Raw genomic sequence first — 8,492 nt, forward strand, 5'->3', positions numbered from 1 at the left:
CGATTCAATTAACAGATTTGTCAGCATGTAACAGTTTTATGATGCTTACAGCAGCAACACTACACTTAGAAAAAAAATTGTAGCCCAGGTAATATCGCTCTGAAGATCAGAAAGAAATTTAGTATTATATAAATAGTTTTTAAAGGTAAATCGACTGAATTTAAGTAGACAAGTTATTAGAAATGAAGACACTTTAATTAAGTTTGTAGTCTTCTTAACTCTCTGTTTTTTCTTTCTTCGAAACTCATCCAAAATTTGAAGCTGAAATGAATAACTTAATATATTCCATTAGAGAATAAGTGTTTCTTGAATCAAGATTTTCACATTTAGTTTTATGGTTCTAATAAATTAGTCCAAAATACTGGACACACTTGATTTTGTTGAGTGTAGCAGCAGATACGGTGGCAGTTGTGGCAACAGCATGTGTCAGGCAACATCGTTTTTGCTTGTAGGCGTGGCCGTTGCTCCCTCAATTGATGCTTTTACTTAGTTACCTTGGTGTGCGCTTTTCAAGCCGCATGCAATTTATTGAAATTGATTTGCCATTTTAATGGAATTACTATGCCAAGTGCTCTAGCCAGCATTCCCATCTCGACGTTTAATTGAAATCTTTTAATTAGTTTGATTTTCCAATCAAGTGCCACTGAGACACCACAATCCACAATCGCCAGCCAGCCCACTCCGGCCCACTTCTGATCAGATTTGTGGTCTTATTCTCACCCATTGTTGAAAGCGTTAAGCGAAACCCAATTAGTTGCAATGCCTTCGACTATCCATTCGGCTCGGCTCCAAGCTCGAGGCTTCAACTTCCATTATTTCATGTTGTTCAGCGCACGTCGATTGTCTGTCGATTACAAATACGACAAGGGGAAAGGTTACGCCCCAAAAGCGTGCTACGCCATCCCTGCTCTAGTATGCAAAGCGACTCCACTTGGAGAAAAACTCAATTCGATTTTCAACAACTAGAAATTATTTTAATTAAAAAATTCTCATGTTGAGCGGAACTTTTTTTTTATTAAATAAGTGTATGTTGTTATTTGGATAACTGAAACGATTGTTTCTTAAATCAAACACGAATTCTATTTGAATTTGGAACAGCACATTTCTTTAAGTGTGCCTCATCCGACATTTTACTTCCATGCTTTGCTTTACTGCTGCTCGTTGCGCAACATAATCATTATCCTTGGATTAAGTGGAGTGGTTGCTGGGCGCTGCCAAAGGATTTCGCCTATTGATGCCGCCAAAGTGAAAGCCAAATCCACATAATATCAATTTGCTTTCAACGTTTTCGCCGTCGGCCTAAATAAACGAGTCGAGACAGTTGACGCCGCAGCCGATACAACCGACATGAATCTTGCCCCATTGTGCCACTGTTTAACTGTTTCAGCTTAGGGGCTGATAGCAGCTCCTGAAATCTGAGTGATTTACAGGCGAAGCAAGCCCAAAGCCAAATGCTGCCTTAAAGTATACAGAAAAAGCCGTCGCCTACGCTTGGCTTATAATTAGACAGCTATTTGAAGGTAAATAAAATGGATGGTAAAATTATATTATATCTATTATAAATAGATGTCCTGACTAACTGACTGCTTGTTGATTGGTAAGTGTTAACTGAAGTTAAATAGAACTTATCGTAAGGCTTTGTTGCATCTACAATGTAAATAGGTTGATGTTTGGATATAAAACTTTTAAAAAAATGTAAGACAACAAAACTATACTCGAAAAATAAGGTAAGCATAAGGCATCAAATGATTCACACTCGAAAGACTTAATAGTTGTTAACTCAGAAAGTTTTTCACTTGCTCTCTCAATATCTCAGCACCTTATGAATTTAGATGTGTTACTCTTAATTTCATTTGTGAAAGTTTCACTTCGTAAGCATATTCATATATATGTATGTGTTTCTTAACTTACTTGCCAAGTAAGTTGGGCCAATAACTACTTTCTTCAGCCAACTGAATTTTGCCTCGCACTTCTATGCAAATGAAGTCACCGCACACATTTAACTTGGTATTCGTTATCCCTCCCTGATGAGGAAAAGCAGAGACTGAGAGTCGTCGCCCAGCCACTTAGAACCAACCATAATTCACATTAGCTCATCAGGCGAGCAGCGAGCAGCGAGGAGGGGGAAAACGCAACAAGCCCGCTGACAAATCCATTATAAGCTTGTAAACTTTTCACACGAATTGCCAGTTTCAGTTTTTCTGCTTTTGCAGGCTGTGCGCTGCAATTATATTAAATGCGCCGCCAACAAACTAACCAGACTAAAAACTCACAGCACACACATACACAGAGCGAAAAAAATCGAAACATTCTGATAGTCTCTATCAATATGAATATTAGCAGTGCTTAAAGGTAGAACTATTCCAGAATTTTAAATATTTTAGTAATTGATTATTTGCTTGCTGAAGAATTATTTAAAGTTTATTTTTGATAGGTTAAAGAAATTGTTATCTAATTTTAAATATCTTATATTGTTATTATTATGTGCACTGCGACTTATAAATGAGTAATTGTTTTAGAACCAGTCCAATCATTTGTAAGAATACAATGATTGTAACGGATCGAAGAGTACTCATTTCACTTAGTTAAGAAAGTCCACTTATGTCGGGCAATCTTCCAGAATAAGTGCAGAAATCCATAAATTATTAGACAGAGGCAACACGCACAATTTAAGCCAAAGCAAAACTAAAAACAAAGCAAATATCTGATTCGTGATCAGTTGAACTTAATTCTAGCACTGCTTTTTTTTACCGTGTACACCCAGACTACCTCCTTTCCAGCCAGGACTCGGACTAAGCCGCAGCCGGAACAGGAACTGGAGTTGGAGTTGGAGCCGGAGTCAAAGCCAAAGCCAAAGCCAAAAGGACGAGGCAACAACGTACGACGTACGTGCATAATTAATTCAGTGCATAAATTCAAGACGCTGCCTCGGTTCGAGTCGACTCGGAAGAGCCTGGAGAAGACAGTGGTGCGAGTAAGTCTACGAAATTATAAACTTTATCTTACACATTTCGCGAGCTGGCTTCTTGATGCCGCTGCTGACACCAGATGACTAACTGCACATGGCTTTAAATAAATTAAGACGCCAACAATTTGCTGCTTGGGACAAAATGCGCGTGGGGACCTCTTTCTCAGATTGTCGTTGGATAACATCACACTGAAACATTAGCTGCACTGGAACAGTGACCTCCAGAGAGTCGCTGCAATCTCTATTGAAACATGCCTAGATATTATACGTAACAAACAACAGCCCATAGAAATCCAGCAATTTAAAAACTTTCGCAATTTGCCTTTTTCAGTGAAAAATTGTTTGTTGTCCTTAAAGATACTCTAGATTTTTGTATAAATTATTTTATAGCTTGTATTCAAACCATTGTGAACAAAATTTGATTACGTAGCTTGTTTTTGAACTTAAAGACTTGAATTTACATGTGTACTTAAATCAATTAATAAATACTAATATACATTTTAAAGAAAATATATCATATGTTCATATTTGAAACATTATTTTTCTGTATTTATTATTATTTAGAATCTGTTTTTTGCAGGCAATTATCTAAGTTGAAATAAGAAATGTATCTAATAATTGTAGATGTAGAAAGTGCATATAGATATGGGTATTACGCGTGGCCAGAAAATTATATGAAGACATTTTGAAAGGATGTTTGTTTTGGTAACAAGCCTTGGGTCTTCAGCCTCCCACAGTATCAAACGTGTACATTTAGTTGCTCAACATACCCTCTTCTTCCTAATTCTTCTTCTAATTTTGCATGGTACACACAAAAAAAAAATTAAGCGATATGGAAAAAAAAGTCTAGCTGCTGTCGCCAGTTTGCCAGTTTTGCCCGTTTGGCATTTCATCCAGTGGCCCATTCTCTGGTCTTTGTTTTCTGTTCTCAAGTGCTTTTGCTCTTTGCATTTTGGCATTGTCAGCAGACGGCATCCTTTATATCCTTTGATGCCTGGCAGCTGGCTTAACTCCTAGACTCCTAGACTCTCAACGTCCTGGTAATTGAAAACGCAAGTTATTTCGCACTTATTATGAATGAGGGCGTAGGGGCTGCATTGGGATGCAAAGGGCCATAAGATGGCTTGGCAACGGGATGGCTCTGAGAGTGTCGCACTTACTTATTGTATTAAGCTGATTTTCGGCAAGTTTGTAATTAGTAAAGTTTTGATTGTGCGCACCTAGAGAGAGAGAGAGAGAGTGTGTACAATTTTCCTTCATATTTTCTCGCATTTCCACTTGCCTCGAAATTGCTTTCTATGTCCATGCAAATTAACATAAGCCGCCAGATGGGCGCACTTTGCATAAATACGAGCATCGAGCATCGAGTATCAAGTATCGGGTATCGAATTTTTGGACTGCATTTTCCAGTTTGCAGTCTGCAGCTGCCGTAGTCATGGGCGTAGCTGGTTAGGGGGCTACTTATCATAAATAACTTCAAAACACTACAATTCAAGAGTCAATTTTAATAAATCCCCTTTAATTGTTTTCAATGGAATCAGGGCATTAAATAGCAATGCTGCGAGCAACCAGATAACCGTTGGGAATTCAATACATGCCTAAACGGATAGATCTGATTTTATGTTAGATTTTGATTGAACAGTTAACTTAAAGTTTACATGCACTTTTTGACTAAACGACATTATTATTGCCTAACAGAATTAAGATTGATTTATTACACATTCAACTAATAACAAATTCTTCTATTTAAATTGTGTAGATTCGCTAAATTAAAAATTGAAGCAATCAAGAAAGAACAAATTGTTTTCAAAATAGCTTGGCATGCAAATCAACGACTTGGCTCGAGCCAAATAGTTAACACGACGAACTACATTCAAGGCAGTATTGAAGGGTATCGAAAGCCGCTTTGCAACTGATTGAAGGAGCCGGCAAAAGGATGTCGAGTTCGTTTCTCACATGTGGCTCTGGTCAGGAAGTGCATAAATTGTGCAAAGACCCATCTGGACAAGCAACTGCCTCCACCTGCCACCAAAGTAAGTAGCTTACTGCCATGCCCCCCTCATCCAAATGCAGTGCGGGTGCAAAAAGGTAGTAAAAAGTGCGGCACTTCATTGATCGACATGCACACGGGCAAAGTTATTCACAATTTGTTCGGGCGAAAAGACGATAGCCGTACTCGCAGCCAAGTGTAGAAATGCATGTGAGCATTTTACTACCTCCTCTGACGTTTACAGTCCATTAAAAAATGCAAATCGCAACGGTTGGCATTAAAGTTTACTGCTAGTTGGAAGCTCTTACAAAAAATACCCAAAAAATAAAAAAATCACAATGGTTGTGCAGTCGAATTAAAGAGAACCCTTGCTGAAGTACTCTTCTCACTGAAGAATGAAGTCTACACATAATAATTTTATTTCCAAATAATTCCACTTCAAAATTTAAATTATAAATGTTGCAGGTATTTGCAATAAAAAGAAAAAACATAAAAGGAATTAAAAAGTTCCCTGGCTGAGATATGATTTCTAGCTAAACTATAAAATCTCATCAAATTAATTTTATTTTGTAATTTTTTTAATTCCAGTTCAATATTAAAATGGAATAAGTATGTATATCCCTCATAGGAGTTGAGTAGCATACCATTTTGCGACTATATAGCAAGGGAGTTCCATTTCTATTGACTGTCCAAACAAGAATTTCCAATGCAGTTGCCAGCCACACGCCACAGGATCAAAGAGCAGCACAAGGACTAAAAAAGAGAGAAGCATACATCAGCAGCGTGCGACAAGGGACATTGAAAAAAGCGTAGTGAACTGGGCAATAGGCTGCCTGCCAGGATAACTGAATGACTCCCTGGCAGTATGCGAGATGCGAGAGTGGTATGCACGTTGATTGGGAATGCGTTCATATCCTGCTGGCGCAGCATCCGGTGGGGGACACAAAAATTGTGGCACATCAGGTGTTTGTCAGTTTTACAGTTGGTCGTCCTGCTCCCGACGTGCCCCCATCCTGCACTGTTCCTGCTCCTTTTCGATGATTGATTCTGTGCCCAGTTTGAAAACAAACTAATAAGCTTCGTATAGCTGCAGCGCTTTTATTGTTGTGCAACAGTGCGTAGGTGTTTCTGCAATGGCATTCACACACACACAGACACATACACACACATATGCACAGTGGTGTACACGTGGTCGTGTGTGTGTCTTAAGCGCACAACAATGCTCCTTGCCACGCCTGAACTGTTCGAATACAGGATCAAAGTTTACTGCGGCTGTTGCACGCAAACAGTTTGCATATGTTCACACGATATTTTTTTGTTAAGTGCACATATTAAGTGACATAATAGAAGCAACACAATTTGCTGAAAAAAATGAAGAAAATAAACAAAAATTGTAAACCAAAACAGACAAAATGTTTTAAAAGAGTTGATTATTATTTAATAAATTACAAATACTAGTACTACAGATGGATATTAGAAATAAATTGGTTGATTGAAAATAGAAGCTTCACTGAATGTAACTTCAATTCGCGAAAAATTCAAACAGATTCAATAAATCTTGACTTTTTCCATAATGAATTGAATTTGATTTTGTGAAAATGCGTCAATTTCACTTTGTCGCCATCTAGCGTGTAGTAGTCAATACACAACAAAGCACTGCTTCGGCAGATGTTGTGCACTGCTTGCAAGGCTGTGAGCAAACGAGTTTGTGTGACTGCTTAGCAGCAAGAGCTGGCTGCTCTGACACTCGATGCAATATTTAAAAAATAAAAGTTAATGCGTTAATCGAATTCAAGAAAAACAAAATGAACAATAGAAGCTGATGCCGAAAAAAGCAGCTAAAATAATAACCGATATTAGTACACAAACATGTGCTTAGGCCTAAAATCGATATACGCTTTATATCGCTCACAGATTTTGGCAGTTAAAGAAAAAAGCTCAATTCAGGACATGCGCAGAAAAACAAGAATGTTGACCTTAGGCACAACAACAATTATAAAGGAACAGCAGACAGAGCTGAGAACAGCAGCAGCCAAAAAGCAATGCAAAGCACATTGTGCCATGTTTGCTGCGCAAACAAAAGGCGCGAATCCAAAACGGCCGACTGACAAAAAAACCCCGAAAAATAAAAAAAAAACACGAACCGAAAGCCATCGCATAATAATTTAAGACCCTTGATGAATGCCTTTGCGTACGCTGAAGAGCAGAAGTGTAGAAGGGAGGGAAGCAAACGTATAATTTTTAAGTACTCAAAAGGTTCTTAAGAAGCCCAAGACTAACTCTGGCCAAAGCACATTTTTCATTTCTTTTCTTTTCATTTTTGGTCTGCAAGCTGCGAAGCTCTGCTTTGCTCTTATCAGAGCATTTTGTTTCTGCCCCTGATGATGCTGTATAGCTTTCAGTACTCAGTGAACTCTGAACAGGGAAACAGGTCTTGACAAAATATATTTCTATATATATATATATGTTTATTTAACCAAACGCGCCTTCATTTGTAACTTTGACTAGCAACACAGTGTGTGGATAGCAAACCAGCAAATATACATATTTCAATACGAAAGTAAACAAAATAAGTAATATATTACAAATATATAGATAAAAGTGCTGCTGACGTACGAAATATGCTTCAAAAACCTTGACCTTGAGTCGTGAAAGTGTTTTACAAGCGAGAATTGCATTTAAATAGATCTATAATTAATTTCAGAGCTTTGTGTAAGTTTTCAATAAATTATACGCACATTTCATCAAAAGAAATCAAGCAAAAAACAAAAAAAAAAAACAGACCTTAAAATAGGCATTGCAAATTGGCAAAGGAAATTTGCCCTTCTGCAAGGTTTCTTGTTTGGCTGCAAAATATACGTCAGAGTTATTGTTTGTGTGACGTCACAGCACACATACCCACACATACACACACACACCTACACTCACACACACACACCCACCACTAATCGGTTTTATCAACGTCACAGCATTTTCAGACACTTTGGCGCCAGTTTCCATTCTCGTTACTAAAGTTTACATTTAAGTTGGTTACTTAAAATTGACTTTAAACTGCAAATCTGATGCAATGCACATAAATAATATGGTCAGCCGCTCGGTTCTGAAATCCGAGATTTTATTTGCCAAGCATACACATTGAGAAAACGCTCCCAAGATCTTGGGTCAATTAGTATTTGTATGTTCACTCAATGCCCTGCACCCTGTAAATTGGGCGTCTGTGTTTTGGTTGTCTTTGATCAACTTACGCGTTGCGTATCGCATTTGTGCATGCCTAAAGATCATATATAAGTAAAAATATATATATAAACGCATATTAAGTGTCTAATTTATTGGTGTTTTCATTTTGCCGATTAAAAAATGCCATTTATCAATTTTGTTCAAAACCGAGTCGAGAATAATTTTTTAAAAATAATTTGTATTATATTGATTTGCAGAATGATTTAGATGACGGGCAGGTATACTTTCAATTTCACTTAATTCAATTTAACAAACATCTGTAGAATGCAACTTTAAATTGGATTTTCTGTCGTAGAT

This window comes from Drosophila grimshawi, unplaced genomic scaffold (genome assembly GCF_018153295.1).
Source record: "Drosophila grimshawi isolate 15287-2541.00 unplaced genomic scaffold, ASM1815329v1 contig_311, whole genome shotgun sequence".
Classification (NCBI taxonomy): Eukaryota; Metazoa; Arthropoda; class Insecta; order Diptera; family Drosophilidae; genus Drosophila; species Drosophila grimshawi.